The sequence below is a fragment of the Neophocaena asiaeorientalis genome, unplaced genomic scaffold, assembly GCF_003031525.2.
Source record: "Neophocaena asiaeorientalis asiaeorientalis breed wild unplaced genomic scaffold, Neophocaena_asiaeorientalis_V1.1 scaffold79, whole genome shotgun sequence".
Classification (NCBI taxonomy): domain Eukaryota; kingdom Metazoa; phylum Chordata; class Mammalia; order Artiodactyla; family Phocoenidae; genus Neophocaena; species Neophocaena asiaeorientalis.
In genome coordinates, this window is record NW_020175402.1 from 5,995,194 (window position 1) to 6,020,425 (window position 25,232).

General features: G+C 41.9%; 1 protein-coding gene across 7 annotated transcripts in view; it reads left to right on the forward strand.

The window, feature by feature from the left end:
• Positions 1-25,232, forward strand: part of PHACTR4 (phosphatase and actin regulator 4) — a 102,511-nt gene continuing 77,279 nt past the window's right edge. For 2 of the 7 annotated variants that reach the window (XM_024766823.1, XM_024766825.1), the window contains exon 1: positions 1-57. The gene's annotated coding sequence lies outside the window, so the exon portion shown is untranslated. Of the gene's footprint in view, positions 120-25,232 lie in introns of all 7 variants that reach the window. The other 5 variants (XM_024766824.1, XM_024766826.1, XM_024766831.1 and 2 more) reach the window with 4 other exon arrangements.

Here is a 25,232-nt window from a genome sequence, read left to right on the forward strand (position 1 = left end):
GTAGGAATTCCAGGGGAAACCACTGTGGAGGCTGAGGAGGCGGCGGCGACGCCCCGGGTGAGTTCGGCAAGCAAGTGAAAGTGAGCGGAAAGTGCACGGAGTCGGGCTGCGGGCGCCTGGTAGGCTCGGGCCACGCTTTCAGCTCCGCGAGAGGGTGGCGGTGCGGGCCGGGGTAACGGCCGGGCCGGGGTAACGGCCGGGCCGTGGTCGCTTCGAGCCAGGGCGGGGCGGGCGGTGGCCGCCGCCTCCTCCTCGGCCCTCCCACAACCGTCCGCCTAGGCTTCTCCGCCTGCGGCGCGCCTCGCTCGGGCTCGCCCTCTCCGCCCACCGCGACTTGGCTGGGCCCTTTTGTCTCTGCTGCTTTGCGCCCCTTTGTGCCCGGGCGTGAAGTCGCCTCCTCGGGGGAGCCCGCCGGGCCAGTCCCTGACAGGAGCCGGTCCCTGACAGGGGATCCGGTTACGATAACTAGATCGGGTCAAAGTCCACTTTTCAAACCTGTCTTCCCTCATACCTCTGCATCCCAGCTGGGCAGATCGGAGGTTTCGGAGCCAAGGCGAGGCGGACGGGATTTCTATCGAAACCTCGAGGTTATTGTCCAACTCTTAAACGTCAGTCCCGGTTGGCTTCAGGGCACTAATCTCCAGGCATTTTTCTGGAGGGGGGATGGGCCTATGGGAAAGAAGTGAGCCCCCCTCCCCAGGAAACCGGGAAGGGATCGAATTTGCTTCGAAGTCTGTATGGGTCGCTGCTGTGATCGAGGAATCAGAACCGGTGCGGATGGTCAGAATGGTAATTCACACACCGCTAGAATCTCGGAGGAGAGAAAGTGATTTATAGGGCAGCGAGCAGCCTCTTCATCCATTGCACGCAGAAAAAGACCACAGTACTTCATCCAGCCGCCCAGTTCCACGCCCTGTATTCCCCTCAAATCCATTTTCACTTCTGCTGAAAACGCAGAGTTGAAACCAAATGTCCATTAATAGAAGGATCTGCTTTATAAAGAAACCAGAAACCTAGTGGCTTCTAGAAAGCTACAGAAGTAATCGAAATCAAGCCAGTTTGAGGGAGGAGAGGTAGTAGATCCTTACTGCAACTGGTGAATTTTGTGGGTTTGATCACATTTTGTTAGTGGTATCTTTTTGTATGTCCCGTTGGAAGACTAGGTTCAGCTTAAGGTAAAGCTTTTAAAATAAAAGCCATTGCAGATACTCCTCTTGAAAAATACGTTAGTCTTTCAAGTCTCTGAAATGAGGACAACCAGGATCCCTTTACATGAATCAGGGAAGGTTATTGAAGTTATATAGGTAAAATTCCCACCCTAGTCACGTAGGCAAATAAAACCCTTTGTACTTTATTACTTTGTTTGATATCTCTTAATGCAAGTGATTTACTCTGAGAATCTCTGATTGTGTTAGTAATATTGTGTAGGGATGATAGTGCTATCGGTGCTTTTTGTGGTCTCCCTCCCCAGCTTGAGGGATCTTAGTTCCCCGATCAGGAATTGAACCCGTGCCCCCTGCAGTGGAAGTATGGGGTCCTAACCACTGGACCACCAGGGAATTCCCACAGTGCTATTTTTGAAAACTGTTCATATATGTTATATAATTGAATTTTCACTGCAGTTCTGTGAGGTGGTGGTTCTCTCATTTTACAGCTGTAAAATGTTAAATTGACAGCCTCTGAAATGTTAACTGACTTGCCGGGGGTCACACAGTTAACCTGGATAGGAAATAGTAGAGTAAACCGTATTCCAAATCCAGGGCTCTATCCGTTACCTCACGCCTATTGCAGTTATTTATCATAACACTATCAACAGCTTGTGATTCACTGAAATTTAAATATTGGAGAAAAATATGGAAATATTTTCAGTCAGAGCTCCTGATTTATAAGGAACTGGACTTTCTAGGACCACAGACAATTGCCATACTGAACATTGGTTCCGTCACCTTGTCTTATGGTATGCTGTGTTACCTTGTGCCCAGGCAGAATGGCAACTTTATGGAGCCCTGGAGGTGGGGAAGGGTGGTGAGTTATTGGGCTGTGGTTTTGACTAATGGTTATTGAAAGTTTTATTTACTAAAAGGGTTTAATCTTTGCTTAAAGGTATAATAAGAAATATATTGGAGAACGTATATACAGCAGCGTCAGCTGCTGAAAATAACAGAAGGAACTGATATTCAGACATTTTTCTAGCCAGGGAGTCAAAACTCAAGAAAATGCTTTCTTAGTTTTTGCTTTTAATAAAAACTTTTGATCAGTTTCAAACTTGCAGTTTAAGCCTGGGTTTATGTCAGTACATGCCATGAATGTGACATCAGAAATAAAAACCTACTTCACCTCCCTTACTTAAATTCTTCTTAGGTAAAATGCATTACATGCCAGTGGAATTGAGTCAATACAGTTAGTATAGCCTTTCTAACTAGTAGAAGCCTGTTTTAAATCTTTTATTATGCCATCATAATGGGAAGGAGCTTTTTTCCTTTGTGTTTTTTGCTGTTGGTCTGCTGTATTTTCAAATCAATTCAGTCAAATATTTATTGAAAGCCAGTTGTGTTTTTTTTTTTTTAAGAAGGGAAGTTATTTATTTGTCTATGGCTGCGTCGGGGCTTTCTCTAGTTGTGTTGAGCGGGGGCTACTCTTCCTTGTCATGCACAAGCTATACTCGTTGCAGTGGCTTCTCTTGTTGCAGAGCACAGGCTCTAGGCACGCAGGCTTCAGTAGCTGTAGCTCGCGGGCCCTAGACCGCAGGCTCAGTAGTGGCGCGCACAGGCTTAGTTGCTCCGCGGCATGTGGGATCTTGCCGGACCAGGGCTCGGACCTGTGTCCCCTGCATTGGCAGGCGGATTCTTAACCACTGAGCCACCAGGCAAACCCCACCTGTTGTGTTTTAAGCACCTTTGTAGACCCTGAGGACAAAGCAGTGAGAACAAGTCTTTTTTCTCTGGGGCTTACAAACTGATTGGGTTTGAAAGGGAGGAGTAAGACTGTAAATAAGTACTAAATAAATCCCCTCTTATTTACTGTGCAATTTTGATCAGTAAGCTCTTTGAACTTGAGTTTTCTCATCTTTAACATGGGTGTAATGATTCCTGCTCTACCTAGCTTGTGGAATTGTTTCCAGAATCGAGTAGGATAAAAATTTGGTTGCACTGTACCCTTCACATTCCTGTGGTAAGTTATTGTTACTGCTATTAGAAAAGGAAAAGGAACATTGGGGAAAGGTTGTTTATAAAGAAAGATAAGGCTTCCCTGGTGGCGCAGTGGTTAAGAATCCGCCTGCCAATGCAGGGGACACGGGTTTGAGCCCTGGCCCTGGAAGATCCCACATGCTGTGGAGCAACTAGGCCCGTGCACAACAACTACTGAGCCTGCGCTCTAGAACCCGCGAGCCACAACTACTGAGCCTGCGTGCCACAGTTACTGAAGCCCGCAGGCCTAGAGCCCGTGCTCTGCAACAAGAGAAGCCACAACAATGAAGGGTCTGCGCACTGCAGCGAAGAGTGGCCCCTGCTCGCCACTACTAGAGAAAGCCCGTGCACAGCAACGAAGACCTAACACAGCCAAAAATAAAAAAACAAACAAATAATTAATTAAAAAAAAAAGAAAGACAGAGTAGTTGCATTCTCTGTTCTGAGAGAGTCTGATGTCCCATTGTTAAACCTTCTGTGAGTGTTAGTCACATCTTCACATGGGCTATCATAGCCCTTCACGTAGACCTTTTTAAATAGCACTTATCAAATGAGACCATTATTATTCTATATTGTCACAGTTAACTACCTTAATGTCAGGGACCATGCCCTAGTCTACATCCTTACTGCTTGGCACACAGTTCCAGGTATTTCATTGGAACTTTATAAATGTTTGGTGAATGAGTGAATGAGTAACAGAAGTGGGCAGGAGCAGTTGAGTGCCAAAATTGTTCAGCAGATTTTTTTGTTTTGCCCATCATGTGCTAGGACCTGGGTTATGTTCTGGCGGTACAAAGATGTGAAGGTATATAGCTCCCGCCTTAAAGCTTACAACATTACAACATCTAGTAGTCTGGTGAGTATTAAATAGGGATGTGTTATACTATAGGTAAGGGACTGAATGATTCTGTTTTGGTAGACAGTGAAGGAAGGCATTACAGAGGAAGTGATTTTGGAGCTTGTTCTTGAGGGATTAATAAGAACAGTTACTATTAAGGTTATTCCAGCCAGAGGGGGCAATTTGAGCATAGGAATGGAGATGCTGAAGTATAAGGTGTGTGTCTGGTGTGGCTAGAGGATATTGCAGTGGGTTTTTACATTTTTTGGTTCAGGTACCCCCTCTAGAAAATTTGAGAATAGCAATAGATTTTCACCCCAGAAAACTGCGTATAAGGAGACATATGCTGGGACTTCCCTGGTGGTCCAGTGGTTAAGACTCCGCACTCCCAATGCATGGGGCCTGGGTTCAATCCCTGGTCAGGGAACTAGATCCTGCATGCCGCAACTAAAAGCCTACATGCCGCAACTAAAAGCCTACATGGCACAACTAAAGATCCCACATGCCGCAACTAAAAGATCTCACAACTAAGACCGGTGCAGCCAAATAAATAAATACATAATTAAATATTTTTTAAGAAAGGAAACATATACATATCATTCTAGAAAGTTATGGAATACTTAGGGATCTCTGGACCAGTGGGGCTGAGAAGTTGAAAAGTGCAATGGCCGGTGAAAGGAAAGATCGATGGCTGGGTGCTGAGAAGGATTCAGAATGCTTGTTAAAGACTTCAGGCTATGGGAATTCCCTGGCAGTCCAGTGGTTAGCAGTCAGCACTTTCACTGCTGTGGCCTGGGTTCAGTCCCTTGTCGGGGAACTAAGATCCCGCAAGCTGTGTGGTGGCACAGCCAAAAGAAGACTTCAGGCTTTATGATTAAGGAATTGCTAAACCATCAAAAGTTTTTAAGCAGGAAATTGACATAAGCTGATCTGTTTTGAGGTAATTGCTTGCTATCTTAGAGGGTTTAGGAGCATATTTAGAGTAAGTGCTAAAAAGGAGGCAGGATTGAGGGCCTTTTTCTGATTTTGTTTTGATTTTAAAAAATGGGAGAGATTTGACATGTTTTTTTTTTTTATTTATTATTATTATTTTTTAACATCTTTATTGGGGTATAATTGCTTTACAATGGTGTGTTAGTTTCTGATTTATAACAAAGTGAATCAGCTATACATATACATGTGCTCCACTACTTTCTGGAGGGTTTTTATCATAAATGGGTGTTGAATTTTGTCAAAAGCTTTCTCTGCATCTATTGATTGACATGTTTGAAGGTAAAGGAAAAGGAGCCAGCGGAGAGCTAGATATTGAAGATGTGCGCAAAAGAAAAGGAAGATAATAGAGAAACATTGGGAGGAAATAAAATCAAAGCTCATAGAGAGGTGAGCCTTGAAAATGAAACATGAAGAAAGGATGGGAGAAGATATATTTGAAGTGACGGAGGTGGACATTGAAATTGGAGTAAGTTACCAACAGCCTATTTTGTACCCAGACACTGACCTAGGTACTTTTCTATGTGCTGTTTCATTTAATTTTACAAAAATTCTGTAGATTGGGTGGGCATTCCCATTTCACAGCTGAAGGAGGTATGGCTCAGAGAGATTAAATTTCCCAAAGGCACCTTTAAGTAATTGAAGAGATCTGGAACCCAGATATATTTTGACTTCAAAGTTTAGAATAATAATTTCTGCCTTGTAGGGTCTGTTAATGCCTGATGACTTCTTTGTTTAAAATCTTTCTTTCTGAATGAATGAGTTAAGTTATCTGCAGAATGATCAAAGAATAGAGTGGGCTAGAGGACTTCAGAGAGTGTTAAAAGTTTGGAATAGCAGTCATGGAAAATATAAGGGAGCCCACCAGAGATGAGCAAAAGGGCTGCTGAACCTCAGTTAGGGCCCCACCAAGGTCAGACAAATTAGCCAGTCGGCCATCCATTCTGTCTCCTCCATTCTCAGACATTTCTTGAATACAGTACTGTTGATGTGGGCCTTAGAAAAAGACAAACTATGTTGTAATGGGAGGCTCAGAGCAAGTCACAAGTCTTATGCTTCAGTTTTCTCATCTCCAAAAGGGTCTGGTTTAGTTGATTTCTCAAATTCTAGGATTTTTATGGTATTCCGAGGAGTTTAGGAGAGGAAGTGTGTTTAGTGACTGATTTTTAGGGAAGAGATGATTGAAACCATACAGCTTTCAGATTCAAGCTTGGTTTTCAGTTGAACTTCTCTATTGTGTTAAAAGCACCAGGTGTTTGTTTTGACAATCTGAAAGTTCTGACATAGTTACTCAATACAATGTATTTACTACCTTTGGAGTCTGAAAACCTGCGTTCTAGTTCCAGCTCCGTCACTTCTTAGCTGTGACTATCCAAGTCAGCTGACCTTCTTGAACTTTGTTTCCTCATTTATAAAACAGAGTTAGTAACTATTTCTTCAAAAGTGTCAGATGGGATAATGTATATGAGAGTCTTTGTAAACCGTATAGTGTTTAGTAAATATGAGAAAAGATATGATTATACCTGGCAAAGAAAAAGGGATTAGTACTGTGATCAGTGCTGTACAAGGGAGTGAGAACTGGTTTAAAGTGCATCCTTCACTTCCAGGGTACTGAGTGGTAAGGGAAACCTCTCAGGGTATGTACTATCAGTGCACTGAATTTAGAAATTTGTATGTAGTATATGATGTTGCTGGATGTTTTTTCAGGTATACATTAAAATCAAATCTTGAATCATATCTGTGACTTAAAATAAAAACCCTCCATTGTTAAAGATTCTCTGCATTTATTCTCTCAAATGTGAACTTGTTAGCCAAATTTCCAGGAATATTTTTTAAATAGTTGTTGACTGTATTTTATTTAAGGGTAGATAACAATTTTATGATTATCTCACAGAACTTAAGTACATTGCTTCATTTGTTTGTTTCCTTTGTGCATGGCTAATTCTGATGGAACTCAACAAAATCTCTTATAGAGAACTGTCTTAGCCTGCCTTGACCCTGCAGATATCTAGCAGATAACCAACGTACTTGATTCTATCTACCCAGCTACCTGTTCTCTTCTTTGCACTTAGGTTGGAAATACAGTGTCAAAAACTGGCTTAAAAGGTTAATGATTCATCCTTACCTTGAGTGATCCCAGAGCACTTTGTCCATGTCTTTGCAGGGCACTTTTCCCTCTGTAGCTTATTTACCTCTTTATTCTCCCCACTAATCAGTGCCTGTTTATGAAAATAAACTGAACTAAGGGAAATTCCCTGGCGGTCCAGTTGTCAGGACTTGGTGCTTTCACTGCAGTAGGCCCAGGTTCAGTTCCTGGTCCAGGAACTAAGATCTGGCAAGCCACACAGCGCAGCCAAATTAAAAAAAAAAAAAAATTAAAGAACAACTGAACAAAGGATTCCTATATTGTTGGCTTCAATTTATTTAACTATTGTGAATAATACTTCCACATAGGTCTCTGTACATGTAACTTTTTTTTGTAATGAAATTACTGCCATATTCAATATCCTGTGATAAGCCATAATGGAAAAGGATGTGAAAAAGAATGTATATATATGTATAACTGAGTCACTTTTCTGTACAGCAGTAATTAACACAACGCTGTAATTCAATTACACATCAATAAAAAATAAATTTAAAAAATGAAATTACTGGATCACCAGGTATGAACATTTACATAGTACTTGATTTTTAAAATATTTTATTTATTTTTTTCATTTCATTTCATTTATTTATTTTGGCCACGCCGCACAGCTTGTGGCACAGCTTGTGGGAGTTCCCCGACCAGGGGTTGAACCTGGGCCACGGTAGTGAAAGCCCGGAATCCTAACCACTAGGCCAGCAGGGAACGCCTTTATTTTACTTCTTTAAAAAATCTTTTTTTTATTAAAATAGAGTTGATTTAAAATATCTCATGTCAGATGTACAGCATATATATCCTTTTTCAGATTCTTTTACCTTATAAGTTATTACATAATATTGAGTATAGTTCCCTGTGCTATACAGTAGGTCCTTGTTGACTGTTTTTTTTTTAATTAATTAATTTATTTATTTTTGGCTGCGTTGGGTCTTCATTGCTGCACACAGGCTTGCTCTAGTTTGTGGCGAGCGGGAGCTACTCTTCGTTGCGGTGCGCAGGCTTCTTATTGTGGTGGCTTCTCTTGTTGCGATGCACAGGCTCTAGGCACACGGGCTTCAGTAGCTGTGGCACTTGGGCTCAGTAGTTGTGGCTCACGGGCTCTAGAGCGCAGGCTCAGTAGTTGTGGCACATGGGCTTAGTTGCTCCTTGGCATGTGGGATCTTCCCAGACCACGGCTCAAACCCATGTCCCCTGCATTGGCAAGCGGATTCTCAACCACTGTGCCACCAGGGAAGTCCATGAGATATTCATTTTTATTTTTGTTTTGTTTTGTACAGAAATCTAAATATTTCATGCCATAGCTCTTCACTGGTTCCTTTGTAATTTCTTCCATCATTAGAAAATTGTTTCTCCATAGGTGGAGCAAATATTAATTTCTCAACTTCTGTTTCTCCCATTCTTTTTTCTTTTTTTTGAAAAATTAATTTTGAGGTGTGGGAAAAACGTTTGTTTTTTTTTAATTTTTTAATTTAATTTTATTTATTTTTTTATACAGCAGGTTCTTATTAGTCATCCATTTTATACACATCAGTGTATACATGTCAATCCCAATCTCCCAATTCATCACACCAACACCACCACCACCCCGCTGCTTTCCCCGCTTGGTGTCCATACATTTGTTCTCTGCATCTGTGTCTCAATTTCTGCCCTGCAAACTGGTTCATCTGTACCATTTTTCTAGGTTCCACATATATGCATTAATATACGATATTTGTTTTTCTCTTTCTGACTTACTTCACTCTGTATGACAGTCTCTAGATCCATCCACATCTCACCAAATGACCCAGTATCGTTCCTTTTTATGGCTGAGTAATATTCCTTTGTATATAATGTACTACGTCTTCTTTATCCATTTGCTGTTGATGGGCATTTAGAGACAGGCGGATTCTTAACCACTGCACCACCAGGGAAGTCCAGAACATGAGGTTTTATCTGTTTTGTTTTTTCTTCCAGTTTTATTGAGATATAATTGACATATAGCACTGTATTAAGTGTTAGGCATACTGTATAATGATTTGACTTAAATACATCATGAAATGATTACCTCCGTAAGTTTAGTGAACATCCATCATCACATGTGGATACAAAAGTAAAGAAAAGGAAAAAAATCTTTTTCCTTGTGATAAGAACTCTTAGGGTGTACTCTTAACAACTTTCATATATAACATAGAGCAGTGTTAACAATATTTATCACGTTTTATGTCACATCCCTAGTACTTATTTATCTTACAACTAGAAGTTTGTACCTTTTGACTGACTACAACCAGACACCCCCCCCCACCCACTACCCCAGCCTCTGGTAACCACAAATCTGATCTCTTTTTCTGTGAGTTTGTTTGTTTATTTTTTGAAGTATAATTGACCTATAACAGTATGTTTCTGTTACACAACATAGTGATTTGATATTTCTATACATTTCAAAATGATCACAATAAGTCTAGTTACTGTCTGTCACCATATGAAGATATTACATAATTATATTGACTGTATTCCCCAATGGTACATTTCATACCCATAACTCATTTGTTTTATAGCTGGAAATTTTTACCTCTTAATCTTCCTTACCTATTTCTCTCCTCCCCACACCTCCCTCCCTTCTGGCAACCACCTGTTTGTTCTCTGTATCTATGATTCTGTCTGTTTTGTTCTGTTTGTTCCTTTATTTTGCTTTTTAGATTCCTCATATAAGTGAACTCATATATTATTTATCTTTCTCTGTTTGACTTATTTCACTTCTCATTAAAGTCTCTTGTCCCAACCACGTTGTCACAAATGGCAAGATTTTATTTTTATTTATTTTTTTTGCGGTACGCGGGCCTCTCACTGTTGTAGCCTCTCCCATTGTGGAGCACAGGCTCCAGACGCGCAGACTCAGTGGACATGGCTCACAGGCCCAGCCGCTCCATGGCATGTGGAATCTTCCCGGACCGGGGCATGAACCCGTGTCCCCTGCACCAGCAGGCGGACTCTCAACCACTGTGCCACCAGGGAAGCCCTCATTATTTTTTATAGGTGATTAATATTCCAGTGTGTGAGTGTGTGTGTGTCTGTGTGTGTGTGTACCACATCTTCTTTATCCATTCATCTATTGATGGGCACTTAGGTTGCTTCCATATCTTGGCTGTTGTAAATAATGCTGCAACGAACATAGGGGTGTATATATCTTTTCTAATTAGTGTTTTTGTTTTCTTTGGATAAATAACCAAGAGTAGGAATTGCTGGATCACATGGTAGCTCTGTTTTTAATTTTTTGAGGAATCTCCATACTGTTTTCCATAGTGGCTGCACCAACTTACATTCCCACCAGTAGTGCATGAGGGTTCCCTTTTCTCCATATCCTTGCCAACACTTGTTATTTGTTGTCTTTTTGTTAATAGACATCCTGACAGGTGTGAAGTGCTGTCTCATTGTGATTTTGATTTGCATTTCCCTGATGATTAGTGATGTTGAACATCTTTTCATGTACTTGTTGGCCATCTATATGTCTTCTTTGGAGAAATATCTATTGAGATCCTCTGCCCATTTTTTTTTTTCTCTGCCCATTTTTTAATCGAGTTTTTTTTTGATGTTGAGTTGTATGAGTTCTTTGTATATTTTGGATATTAATCTCTTACAGAATATTTTGTTTGCAAATATCTTCTCTCAGTAGGCAGCATTTTCGTTTTGTTGATAGTTTCCTTTGCTGTGCAACAGCTTTTTAGTTTGATAAAAAACATATTACTGGGCTTCCCTTGTGGCACAGTGGTTGAGAGTCCGCCTGCCGATGCAGGGGACACGGGTTCGTGCCCTGGTCCGGGAAGATCCCACATGCCACGGAGCGGCTGGGCCCGTGAGCCATGGCCGCTGAGCCTGCGCGTCCGGAGCCTGTGCTCCGCAACGGGAGAGGCCACAACAGTGGCTTTGTTCTTCTTTCTCAAGACAATTTTGGCTATTCGGGGTCTTTTGTTTCCATACAAATTTTAGAATTATTTGTTCCAGTTCTGTGAAAAATGCCATGGGTATTTTGGTAGGGATTGCACTGAATCTGTAGATTGCCTTGAGTAGTATGGTCATTTTAACAGTATTAATTCTTCTAATCCATGAGCATGGTGTATCTTTCCATGTGTTTTTGTTGTCTTCAGTTTTTCATCAGGGTCTTATAGTATTTCAAGTATAGGTCTTTTACCTCCTTAGTTAGATTTATTCCTAGGACTTTACTCTTTTTGTCACTACTGTAAATGGGATTGCTTTCTTAATTTCTCTTTCTGATATTTCATTGCTAGTGTAAAGAAATGCAACAGATTTCTGTATATTTTGTATCCTGCAACTTTACTGAATTTGCTGGTGAGTTCTGGTAGTTTTTTGTTGGTGTCTTTAGGACTTTCTATGTATAATATGATGTCATCTGCAAACAGGGACAGTTTTACTTCTTCCTTTCCAATTTGGATTCCTTTTATTTCTATTTCTTGTCTGATTGCTGTGGCTTGGACTTCCAGTCTATGTTGAATAAAAGCGGTGAGAGTGAGCATCCTTGTCTTGTTCCTGATCTTAGAGGAAATGCTTTCAGCTTTTCACTGTTAAGTATGATGTTAGCTGTGGGCTTGTCAAAACTGGCCTTTATTATGTTGAGGTACGTTCCTTCTACATCCACTTTGTGGAGAGTTTTTATCATAAGCAGATGTTGAATTTTGTCAAAAACTTTTTCTGCTTCTATTGAGATGATTTTTATTCTTCAGTTTGTTAATGTGATGCATCACATTGATTGATTTGCAGACACTGAACCATCCTGCATTCTGGGATAAATTCCACTTGATCATGGTATATGATCCTTTTAATGTATTGTTGAATTTGGTTTGCTAATATTTTTGAGAATTTTTGCATCTATGTTCAGTGATATTGGCCTGTAATTTTCTTTTTTTGTGATATCTTTGTCTGGTTTTGGTATCAGGATGTTGCTGTCCTCATAGAATGAATTTGGAAGCATTTCTTCCTCAGCAATTGTTTGGAATAGTTTGAGAAGGGTAGGTATTAACTCTTCTCTAAACATTTGGTAGAGTTTACCTGTGAAGCCTTCTGGTCCTGGACTTTTTGTTTGTTGGGAATTTTTTAAAATCACTGACTCAGTTGCATTACTAGTAACTGGTCTGTTTATATTTTCTATTTCTTTCTGATAATCTGTCTTGAGAGCTTGTACATTTCTAGGGATTTGTCCATTTCTTCTATGTTGTCCATTTGTGGTACATAATTGTTTGTGATAATATCTTATTGCCCCAGTTATCGAAGGCAGGTGAGGAACCGGAATCGGGAATCAAAGAGTTTGGTTTTTAAAGTATAACATGTTTGAGAGACTTACTAGATTTCTAAGTAAAAGTATTGTGTAGACTGTGAATATACCAGTCTGAAGTTCAAGGAAGAGATTCAATCTGGAAATAGGAATTTGGGAGTCATCAATATATATATATTATTTAAAGCTATAGAAGTGGATAAAATGACTAGTCAGGGTTCATATTTGGGGTGTTACTACATCTCTAGGAGGATTTAGATATTTAGGGGGATGGTTTTGGGTGTCATAGTAACTGAGGAGGCAATGGGCACTTAATGTGCTGGGGTAAAGAATACTAAGTGACGATTGCTAAATGTCCTGCAATGTATGGGACATTACTCAATAAAGAATTGTCTCAGCCAAAATGCCAGTGATGTTCTAGGGAAGGAGAGAGTGAAAATAGTAAAGAGATGAGATTCAGGGGCCAAATCTGGAGCTCTGCAATGTTTAGAGGTCAGGAAGAAGAGGAGGTTCCTGCAAGAGACTACCTCAGTTGAAGTAGGAAGAAAACAAGGACTCTAAGAGTTGCATAGACCCCAGTTTAGGGAACACTTTAACAATTAATTACTGGAGCTGTGGTACCTAGATTAAAGAGGAATAAGTCCAGAGGCAGTGAGACTATTTTGGATTCTATTGTGTCTTCAGGCAGTGGAGATGAAGAGATGGATATGAAATATGTTTTGGAAATATCTCATATGATGTGGAGGATGAGATTTCTGGTTTGGGCAACTAGGTGGGTGGTGGTAAGGTAGGAAATTGCAGGGAGGGGAAGGAGTAAGGATGAGTGGGAGGTAGATAATGAATTGTTTTGTGCATGTTGAATGGAGGTTTATGGATATCTAAGTGGAGATGTTTAGTGAGGTATGTGTGTGTGTGTGTGTGTGTGTGTGTGTGTGTGTGTGTGTGTGTATATATATATATATTTATTTGGAGCTCATTCATTCAAAATATATTTGTTATTGAGCACTTACTATTTTCCAGGTACTATTCTAGGTGTTATAGAGATATAGCAGTGAACAAAAATAGGCAAAATACTTTTCCTGAAAGAGCTTGTATTTTAGTGAGAGGAGATGATAAACACAATTTAAAAAGTAAATTTATACAATATGTAGAAGATAAGTGCTCTCTGAAATATAAAGCTGGGAAAAGAGATAAAGCAGGGGTAGAATGGGGTGATACTGGTGATTGCGATTTAAAGTAGGATGATAGGGACTTCCCTGGTGGTCCAGTGGTTAAGAATCCGCCTTCCAGTGCAGGGGACGCGGGTTCGATCCCTGGTCAGGGAACTAAGATCCCACATGCCGCAGGGCAACTAAGCCCATGTGCCCCAACTACTGAGGCCGCGTGCCCCAACTAGAGAACCTGCGCACTGCAACTACCGAGCCGCGCGCTCTGGAGCCCACACACCACAACTAGAGAGAAGCCCACGCACCACAACGAAAGATCCCACATGCTGCAAGGAAGATCCTGCATGCCGCAACTAAGACCTGAAGCAGCCAAATAAATAAATAAAAAAATTTTTTTTAAAGTAGGATGTTAAAGGAAGGCTTCACTAAGAAGGCAACACTTGAGCAAAGAACTAAAGGAATTGAGGAATGAATATCTGGGGAATGAGCATTCCAGAGTGAATAGCAAGTGTAAAGGCCTTGAGCATGCCTGGCAGATTCAAGGAACAGCAAGGAGGCTCACCTGCCTGACGTTTTAGCAAGGGAGGGAGAGCGTAGTTGAGCATGATGGGGGTATGTGAGCATGGTCATCTGTTGAAAGTACTTTGGGACTTCCCTGGTGGTCCAGTGGTTAAGAATCCACCTTCCAATGCAGGGGACGTGGGTTCGATCCCTCGTCGGGGAACTAAGATCCCGCATGCCGCAGGGCAACTAAACCTGCGTGCCGCAACTAGAGAGAAGCCATGAACCGCAACTACTGAGCCCGCATGCTCTAGAGCCTGCACACTACAACTACTGAGCCTGTGTGCCACAACTAAAGAAAAGCCTGCAACGAAGAGCCTGCACATTGCAACGAAGACCCAGTGTGGTCAAAAAAGAAAAAATAAATTTAAAAATTAAAAAAAAAGAAAGTACTTTGGATTTTATCCTGAGCTTTTGAGAGGGATCTGGACTGAGCATATATATAGGTTTGGGCATCTTCTGCACGTAGACGGTTAGAGAAGCCATGGGAATATTTCTGTCTTGCACATGCATTCATTTAGATGGAGACACAAAGTAGTCTCATTTTCTGCAAAGACTACACAGGATTCTTCAGCAAGATACCCTTCTGTTTGTGATCCTCTGAGGACAGGGGTGTGTTTGTTTGTTTTATTTTATCTTTGCCAGGTCTTAGTTGCGGCATGCGGACTCCTTAGTTGTGGCATGCATGCAGGATCTAGTTCCCCAACCAGGGATCGAACCTGGGCCCCCTGCATTGGGAGCATGGAGTCTTACCCACTGGGCCACCAGGGAAGTCCCAGGGGTGTTTTTTGTTTGTTTGTTTTTTATTTATGTTCTTGGCTGTGTTGGGTCTTAGTTGCAGCATGTGGGATATCTTTTGTTGTGGCATGCGGGCTTCTCTCTAGTTGTGGTGCACGTGTTTCTCTCTAGTTGTGGCGTACGGGTTTTCTCACTCTAGTTGTGGCATCAGGCTCCATGGCATGTGGGCTCTGTAGGTGTGGCGTGCAGGCTCCAGAGCGCATGGGCTCTGTAGTTTGCGGCACATGGACTCTCTCGTTGAGGTACGTGAGCTCAGTGGTTGTGGCACACGTGGGCTTAGTTGCCCTGCGGCATGTGGAATCTTTGTTCCCCCACCAGGGATCAAACCAGTGTTCCCTGCATTGGAAGGCGCATTCTTTACCACTAGACCACCAGGGACGACCCCCCAGGGGTGTTTTAATTGAAACTTTACATCAGCTAACCCAGGATCATCATCCCTATTATCTAGTGATAATGTGATTAACAGTTGGGGTACTACTGATTCTCCCTTCTCAATCTGCCTGTAAATCCTGTTACTTTCATTAACCATTTCAGATTTTCAATTTTTTCAATTTTTTCACTTGTTTACCAGATATTTATCCAGTGCCAAGTACATATGAAAAAAACGTGCTAACCTCAGATCTGTTGGCATGAGAGGTTGGATGGAGCTTTGTTTACACAAATGAACACACTGTATTGAGGTTTCTAATGACTGTTGCCCATATTAGTGACAATTTTCTAATTTCTTTTGTACTTGTTCTTAGAAGGTTAACACTCTACTAATTTGACTTCCCAGCTAGTTTTAGTGGTTGCTCTGGGGATTACAATTCACATTTTACCTTAAAACAATCTAGTTTAGATTAATACCAACTTAATTTCAGTAGTGTACAAAAAAATTTCTCCAGTGTAGCTTGACTCCTTTTCCCCTTCTTGGTGCTTTATTCTCATATAAATTATATATTTATATATTAAAAGCCCATTAACATGGTTTTATAGTTATTGCTTTATGCATTGTTTTTTAAATTAGATAGGAGAAGAAATAAAAAATACATTTATACTGTCTTCTTCTTTTGGGAGGGGTGTGCCAGCTGTCATGTGGGATCTTAGTTCCCTGACCAGGGATTGAACCTCTGCCCCCTAAAGTGGAAGCACAGAGTTTTAACTGCTGGACCACCAGGGAAGTCCCTATACTGTCTTCTTTATTTTTATATTTATCTATGTAGTTACCTTACTGGTACTCTGTTTCTTCCTGTGGATTCTAGTTACTGTCTGGTTTCTCTTTATGTCAGCATAAAAGTCTCCCTTTAGTATTTCTTGTAGGCATGTCTGCTAGTAATGAATGCTTTATGTTTTTGTTTATCTGGGAATGTCATAATTTCTCCTTTGTTTTAGAAGCATAGTTTTGCTGGATATAGAATTCTTAGTTGACAGTCTTTCTCTTTCAGCACTTGAACATAAGTATGGATCACTTTGTGTTTATCCTACATAGACTTTATTTAGCTTCTTGGATGTGTTTCTCATCATATTTGGGCACTTATTGGCCATTATTTCTTCATCCTCCCATTTGCTTGTTTGTATGCTTGGTGGTTTGTATACTTGATAATTTGTTCTCTGAGGCTCTGTTCATTTTTCTTCATGCTTTTTTCTTTCTGTTCCTCATATTGGATAATCTCAATTAACCTATCTTAAAGTTTGCTGATTCTTCTGCCTGCTCAAATCTGCTGTTGAGCCTATCTAGAAAAATCTATTTCTTTCTTTTTTAAATATAATGTCTGTCTCTGTTGAGATTCTCTATTTAATGAGGCATCATTCTCATACTTTAATTCTTTTTTAAAAAATTTATTTTAATTTATTTTTGGCTGCATTGAGTGTTGCTGCACGTGGGCTTTCTCTAGTTGCGGCGAGCAGGGGCTACTCTTTGTTGTGGTGCGCAGGCTTCTCATTGCAGTGGCTTCTCTTGTTGCAGAGCACGGGCTCTAGGCGCATGGGCTTCAGTAGTTGTGGCTCATGGGCTCTAGAGTGCAGGCTCAGTAGTTGTGGTCCATGGGCTTAGTTGCTCCACCACAGCATGTGGGATCTTCCCGGACTAGGGCTCGAACCTGTGTCCCCTGCATTGGCAGGCAGATACTTAACCACTGCGCCACCAGGGAAGTCCCTCATACTTTAATTCTTTAGGCATGGTTCCCTTTAGTTCTTTGAATTTTTGCTTGTGTGTTCTTAGTTCCCAGACCAGGGATCAAACCTGGGCCCTCTGCAGTGAAAGCGCAGAGTCCTAACCACTGGACCGCCAGGGAATTCCCTTCTTTGTAATATTTATAATACGTTATTTAAAGTCTTTGTCTAGGGCTTCCCTGGTGGTGCAGTGGTTAAGAATCCGCCTGCCAATGCAGGGGACATGGGGTCAAGCCCTGGTCTGGGAAGATCCCACGTGCTGTGGAGCAACTAAGCCCGTGTGCCACAACTACTGAGCCCGCATGCCACAACTACTGAAGCCTGCGCTCCTAGAGCCCGTGCTCCGCAACAAGAGAAGCCACCGCAATGAGAAGCCCACACACCACAACAAAGAGTAGCCCCCACTCGCCGCAACTAGAGAAAGCCCACGCACAGCAACGAAGACCCCAATGCAGCCAAAAAAAATAATAAATTAATTAATTTTTAAAAAAGTCTTTGTCTATTAAGTCCAACATCTAGGCTTCCTCAGATACAGTTTTATTGATTGCTTTCTTCCTCCTATATATGCACCATACTTTCCTGTTGATGTGTCTCATTTTTGTATTGAAAAGTGAGCATTTAAAATAATGTGGCGGGGGCTTCCTTGGTGGCGCAGTGGTTGGGAGTCCACCTGCCAATGCAGGGGACACGGGTTCGTGCCCTGGTCTGGGAAGATCCCACATGCCACGGAGCGGCTGGGCCCCTGAGCCATGGCCGCTGGGCCTGCACGTCCGGAGCCTGTTGCTCCGCAACAGGAGAGGCCACAGCAGTGAGAGGCCCGCGTACCGCAAAAAGAAAAATAATAATAATAATGTGGCAGGACTTCCCTGGTGGTCCAGTGGTGAGGAATCTGCCTTACATTGAAGGGGACGCAGGTTTGATCTCTGGTCAGGGAACTAAGATCCCACATGCTGTGGGGCAACTGAGCCTGCGCACCACGGCTACCGAGCTCACACGCCTCAACTAGAGAGCCTGTGTGCTGCAAACTACAGAACCCACACGCTCTGGAACATACACGCCACAGCTAGAGAGAAGCCTGCGCGCCACAACGAAAGATCCCATGTGCCGCAACTAAGACCCAACACAGCCAAAAATAAATAGATTAAAATAAATAAAATGATAAATAAATCTTTTTAAAAATTAAAATAAAATAAAATAATGTGGCAAGTCTGCAAATCAGATTCCCCTCCTTCCTGTGGGTTTCTCATTGCTGTTTGTTGAGTGACTTCCCTGGACTAAATCTGTAGAGCCTGTATTCTTTGTTTTGTGCAGACATTGAAGTGTCTGCTTGGTTGACTTAGTGGGTAGCTAATGATTAGACAGAAATTTCCTTAAATGCCTTGAACCAATACGTTTTCTAGCCTTTGCCGAGGGTACTCTGTGTATATTGCAGTATGCCATCAATGTTCCTGCAGGCAATTTACAACTTTGCCTTAGCCATCACTTTCTGCTTGCACAGAACCTCAAGGTCACCCAGAGGTGAGAGATTAGGGCCTTCTTAAGCCTTTCCCTCAGCCCATAAATGCATGTGTCCTTCTAGGTATCCAAGAATATGTCAGCTTTTCAAAGCCTCTTATAGACGTCTCATTCCTGAACATTCAAATTTTTTGGTCAGTGTCCTGTTAGCACTAACTGGTATCATCACTGCCTTAGGCAGTTGGGATGTTAAACAGTTGCCACTGATTATTTTTGAAAAATGTGCTAAGGATAAGGTTGTTCACACACAACAAGCTCTGAGTCAGCTCAAATAAAGTAACTCTGAGAATGGAACTTCTTGGTGCTAATCAGATCAGATAGTAACAGTTCTCTGGGGATGGGGTTTTTGGGGAGCTCCAAATTTGTTCTGCCCCCTCCAGTGGTTGCTAGGCTGCTGGTTTTAATAACTAATGTTGTGAGGCTCTTGGTTTTCAAGGCTGCCAGAAAGCTAGGGGAGGAGAGGGAGATGGGAATCAGGCAAGTTAAAATGCCATAAAACTCACTGTACTTACCAAGATTCAGGCATTTTCTTTTTTTTTTTTTAATTATAGTAAAATATACATAATATAAAGTTTACCAGTTTAACATTTTTTAAGGGTACAGTTCAGTGCCATTAAATACATTCACGTTGTTGTGCAGCTGTTACTACCATCCATTTACAGAACTTTTTCATCTTCCCAAACTGAAACTCTACCCATTAAACAACTCCTCCCCCTACCCCTGGCAACCGCCATCCAACTCTCTGCCTGTATGAATTTGGCTAGTCTGGGTACTTCATGGAAGTGCAGTCATACAATATTTATCCTTTTGTGTCTGGCTTATTTCAGTTAGCATAATCATCCATGTTGTAGTATATGTCGGAATTTCATTCCTTATTAAGGCTGAATAATACATACCACATTTTATTTACCTATTCACCCACTGATGAATATTTGGATTGTTTCCACCTTTTGGCTATTGTCAATAATGCTGCTGTGAACATAGGTGTACAAATATCTGTTCGATTTCCTGCTTTCAATTCTTTGGGGTATATACCCAGGGGTAGACTTGATGAATCATGTGGTAATTGTTTTTAATTTAAAAATTTTTTGAGGAAGTACCATTCTGTTTTCCCAGCAGCTGCATCATTTTATATTCCCACCACTAATGCACAAGTGTTCTAATTTCTCCACATCCTCCTAACACTTGTTATTTTCTGTTTTTAATTTGGATAATGTCAAGTTTATCTATTTTTTTCTCTTGGTGTCATAACTAAGAAACCATTGCCTAATCCAAGGTCATAAATTTATGCCTATGTTTTCTTTTAAGAGCTTTCTAGTTTTAGCTCCTACATTTAGGTCTTTTATCTATTTTGAGTTAGTTTTTTCAAAGTACCTTTTAAATTAAATTAAATTTTATTTACTTTATTTTTTGGCCACACCGTGCAGCATGTGGGATCTTAGTTCCCTGACCAGGGATCAAACCCATGCCCCCTGCAATGGAAGTGTGGAGTCTTAACCACTGGACCACCAGGGAAGTCCTATTTTGAGTTAACTTTTGTGTTTTCTATTTCATTAATTTCCACTCTAATCCTTATTATTTCCTTCCTTTTGATTTATTTTGTTTTTCTTCTATTATCTTACAGTAAGCTATTGTGTTGTTGATTTCAGATCTTTCTTCTTTTTTAATGTAGTATTTACAGCTGTAAATTTCCCTCTAAACACTGCTTTAGCTGCATCCCGTAAGTTTTGGTATTTTGCATCATTTTCATTCGTCTCATCTACTTCTTTATATATGTTGAGAGAGTAGCTGGAGGGCCTCTCTTCCTGGGGAATACTTAGAAGAGGAAGATTAGTACTTTGTCTCCTGCTGCTGCAACTGTTGGTCTCAGGGTTACAACTAATAATTGTTACCTCTTTCCACTCTCCATTTCAGATTCCCCTTGCCCTCAGCTACCATCTCTGCCAGTCTCAATGGCTTTACTTAGTGGTATGACCCAAACCCTCATTCCTGAGGGATCTGAACTACTGGTTACCATGCTTTTCTCAGGTTAGAGTTTCCAACTTGTCTGTTTACTGTACTGTCAGAATTGGGAAAGAGAATACCAGTAGGCACCAAAGTGGATCATCTGAATTTTAAATATATTATCATTGTGGTGTGGAATAGCAACCCTCTTTCTGATAATGAGGATTAGTTACCCCTACCAGGATGATAGTTCCTCTTCTTGCCTGATGATCCCTGGTTACAAGGACTCCACAATGCCCAGGTGACAGCTGTAGCTTATAGCCTCTTGGGACTCTTGTCTCCTGTGGAAGTGTTCCTTTTTTGGTGACCAAGATCTTTAACTCTGCAGAACCCAGAGTTGCAGAGATAGGAAACAAAAATTCCCCAGGTGGGTCTTTGGGATTGATAATAAACAGAGTATGCTATTTCTACCCACCCCACCCCCACCCCATTTCTCACATCCATGTATTTCTCCTGTTTTGAAGACCACTAGCATATAAAGGTCTTTGATTTGGTGTATATATTACACCCTGGAAGATGGTACTGTTTTGTCATAAAATACGTCATTGAGTTGGTGCTTAAGCTGTGCCTTCATCAGGCCATTCCAGTGCTCTTTTAGGTTAGCAGCTTCTAGGTGGTGTTGTATATATGCCACCAGTAGATCCCATGGTCCTAGGCCCTCTCTTGCACTTACTTTACTACAGAGTGGGTCCCTTGTCATGAAATGATGTTGTGTAGGGTGATGCTTACTGGTAGATTAAACATTTCCTTAACTCTCATGTACTGTTCACTGTAGCTCTGAGGGCAGGAAAGGCAAATGTACAGCCAGAATATGTCCCTATTTCTTTCTTTTTTTTTTTTAATTAATTAATTAATTTGGCTGCTCCAGGTCTTAGTTATAGCATGCAGTATCTTTGTTGCAGCATGAGGGATCTAGTTCCCTGACCAGGGATCAAACCCGGGCCATCTGCATTGGGAGCATGGAGCCTTAACAGCTGGACCACCAGGGAAGTCCCCCTGTTTCTTTCAGAATAAATTGTTCACCTTTTCAGGGTGGAAGGGGCCAAATACAGTCAACTTGCCATCCAAAGGCTGGTAGGTTTCCTTGAAAGATGTCATACTGGAAGCTTTGTGTTTGTCTCTGTTGCTGGCCATTCGGGCTCTTGGTGGCATCAGTAGCTAGAGCATACTTGCTAAGTAGGACTTCATACTGTTGTCTATGCATAGAGTATATCTCTGCCACATGACCACCTTCTTTCAGGTGCTCATTTTTCTAGCACTGGGGAGGCCATGACAAAAGATGGCTGATGTAAACTGGTTGAGTCATTGTCTATTTGGTTGTTTTGTGCTTTTTTCATGGTAGATGTTCTCTGATGACTGTTAACATGTGATATGAAGATCTTCAAATGTGTCTATTCTTGTATCCTCCCACGTGCCTCTACCTTAAGACCTCCTTCCCCTAATTTTCTTTTTTTTTCCCCCTAATTTTCGAATCGTTCTCCTTTTATGCCCCCTGACCAGCACATCAGGACATTTACCTGTGAGTCCACATATATTTTAACCTCAAACCAATTCTTTGTCTGCACAAAGTAGACAGTCTGCCTAAAGCTCTGCCCATTGGGCACTGTCCTTCAGTGCCACCCCTGAGTGAGGCTGTGATGCAACCACTGTCCATTTTTGACTTGGACCCAATTAACAGCCATCTGTGAAGAAGGTGAGGGTTTTTCCTTTTGTCAGCTGGCTGTGAGGGCCCCCCAGTATGGCCAAAGGTATATGCTAATGAAGGGGCACTTTGCAACAATGGTAGATGATATGAGGGTTTGGGCTATCTGCTCATGCTCGTGACTTCTGGTCCTACTTGTGCTAGATACTGGATGTATCACCTTCATCTTAATGCTGAATTATTGCTGGGTCCACCCAACCCTATGACTTGGTATGTCTCATAGAACCTAGGTCATGGTGGGTGATTCTGGATAAATGGTCACTTGGTGTCACATCATCAGGTGTTCTATATCTGCTAGGACCCAGTTAGCATGCAAAAGGCATACAATTTTCCACTGAAAATGGAATGGCCTTGCTCCAGATCCCAGGGTCCCACTGGGGCTTGCCATAATACCATAGCATTTGCCAGATTGTTTGCCTCAACATCCAGACCTGCAGAGTCCTTTACTGTTCTGGAAACTGGTAACTTTTTGTGTCACCTGAAATAAAAGCCAGAGCAGTATTCTTGGGTGTCATGCTTCCCTCTTAATGGTGGGAGGTGCAAGATGCAGTTGGTTACTTGGATGCCTTTACTTGAATGGCATGTTTTATCAAGCCCCTGACTACTGGGCCTATAAAATTTTTACTGATGAATGGGTGCCTGAATCTCTGTAGCATTTATCTTTCACCCTCTGGAGTCCATGTGTTCCGTCAAGGCCTTCAGTGTGCTATCCACCTCCTGTTCATCTGGCCCAATTAGCATGATGTTATTAGTATAGTAGGTCAGTGTGATATTCTACAAGAAGTCTATATTATCATAGGACTATATTACATGAGACAGTGGCAAAATTGACATGGTCCTGTAAAAGTATGCTATAATCCATTCCATGTGAATGTGAATTGTTTCTGATCCTACTTTCTTGAAGGGATAAGAGAAAAAGAACTTATTCCTTCGATCTTTGACAGTGTACTATGCTCCTGGGGCTGTGTTGATTGGCTCTAGCAAACATACCACATCTGGCATGGCAGCTGCAGTTGTGGCTACTATTAGATTGAGTTTGTGGTAATCTGCCTTCCTCTAGGATTTATCTGGTTTCTGCCGGGACCACACTGGTAAATCCTGCATCCTCTGGGGGTGTAGCACTAATTTCTGCCATCTCCCCTCCCTTGCCCCCAGAATACAATATTGTTTTCTTTTGTGTTTATTATCTTGGAAGGTGGGATGGGGCACCCACCTTTAGAGGCTTCCTTCCACTTGGCCTTCCCCAGTATAACTCCTATCCCATAGGCCAAGGACTCACTAACTTCCAGGTATGTCTATTTCAATTATACATTCAGGGTCCAGGGAAGTGACCACCAGGATGGTTCACACACCCAGTGGGCCCATCGTGAACTGGATCTTGGCCAGGGCTCAGTTTATTTCCTGGTCCTCATAAGTCCATGATTATACTTCCAGACTCCAGGTGTCAATGTCAACCTGTCCTTAAAATGTTAGCATTCCCGTTTACGCAGTTTACAGTTACCTGAGTGAATGACCGTAGACAGAGCTGACTACATAATTTGCATGCTGAATACACCTGGATTGAGAGTGAGCAAGAGAAATCGCCCACCAAAAGTACATGGCACTCCTAGCCCAGGCAGGGAAAGGATGGCCAGCTGGGACCAGAGGGAGTGGCCAAGAGGCCACTCCTGGGAAGATAGGAAGAGGTGGACTGTGTGTGAGCTGAGGCTTCAAGCCCCCAGCACATGCTTCATTTTTCCCCTCAGATTTCACTTATGGAGCAGAAATTCATAGATAAAATGATTAAGAATTTTAAGACAGTGACTGCAGAGCATTAAACTTCAAGTGCAGGGACCTTCTGAGTATGGAGTCCATAAGACCTATAGTACATGGGTCTCTTAGGCCATAGGTTTCTCAGGGAATTGTTATACTTGCTTTGGTGTTGCAGGTTCTTTTCTCTTGGGTACCTGGCCTCCTTCAGTCAAAGGGGTCAGGATCTGAAACTGGCTCAGGTTCAGACACTGGGCATGGATTCTGATATTTTTTTATTGAGGGGACTGACCTCAGCATCCAGATCTTCCATCCCTGATTTCTTTTGATGTTACAGATAGAGAAGTGCTCTTATTAGCTGCTTGTCTATTTTGCTTCATAAATACACCATGCTTTATTAACTATCTCTACAAATCTGTGAGTCGGATTCCTTTGACTGCCACTCTGACTTTGCTGATCTTTATAGTAAGTGTCTCCATCTGGCTTCAATCATTAAGTACCACGGCCTGGTCTCCTTTGTTTTAGGGTCCTGTCATCACCGTTGCTATCACTGGCATTAGGTTTTTTTTTTGTTTTATAAATCTTTTTCTTTTTTTGGTTGTGTTGGGTCTTCATTGCTGCGTGCGGGCTTTCTCCAGTTGCGGCGAGTGGGGGCTGCTCTTCGTTACAGTACACTGGCTTCTCATTGCAGTGGCTTCTCTCGTTGTGGAGCATGGGCTCTAGGTGTGTGGGCTTCAGTAGTTGTGGCACGCGGGCTCAGTAGTTGTGGCTCGGGGGCTACAGAGCACAGGCTCAGTAGCTGTGGCGCATGGGCTTAGTTGCTCTGTGGCATGTGGGATCTTCCCAGACCGGGGATCGAAGCCGTGTCCCCTGCATTGGCAGGCAGATTCTTAATCACTGCACCACCAGGGAAGTCCCAGTGGCATTAGTTTTATAACAAATTCTCTATGGAGAACAGCTTTTAAACTTCTTAATGATGCTGGTGCCCCTCTCACCAGCACATTCCTTATAGTATCCTCCCAGCCATTTCAAGGAACATAATACTTTTTTCTGACCACTTCAGCAAGCCAGCTTCACTAAGTGAGCCTTTTAATCCCTTCCTCCCCTGTCTGCCACTGCAGTTTTGTCATTGCTACTTATCATGGACCATGACTTTTCCAGCTTTTA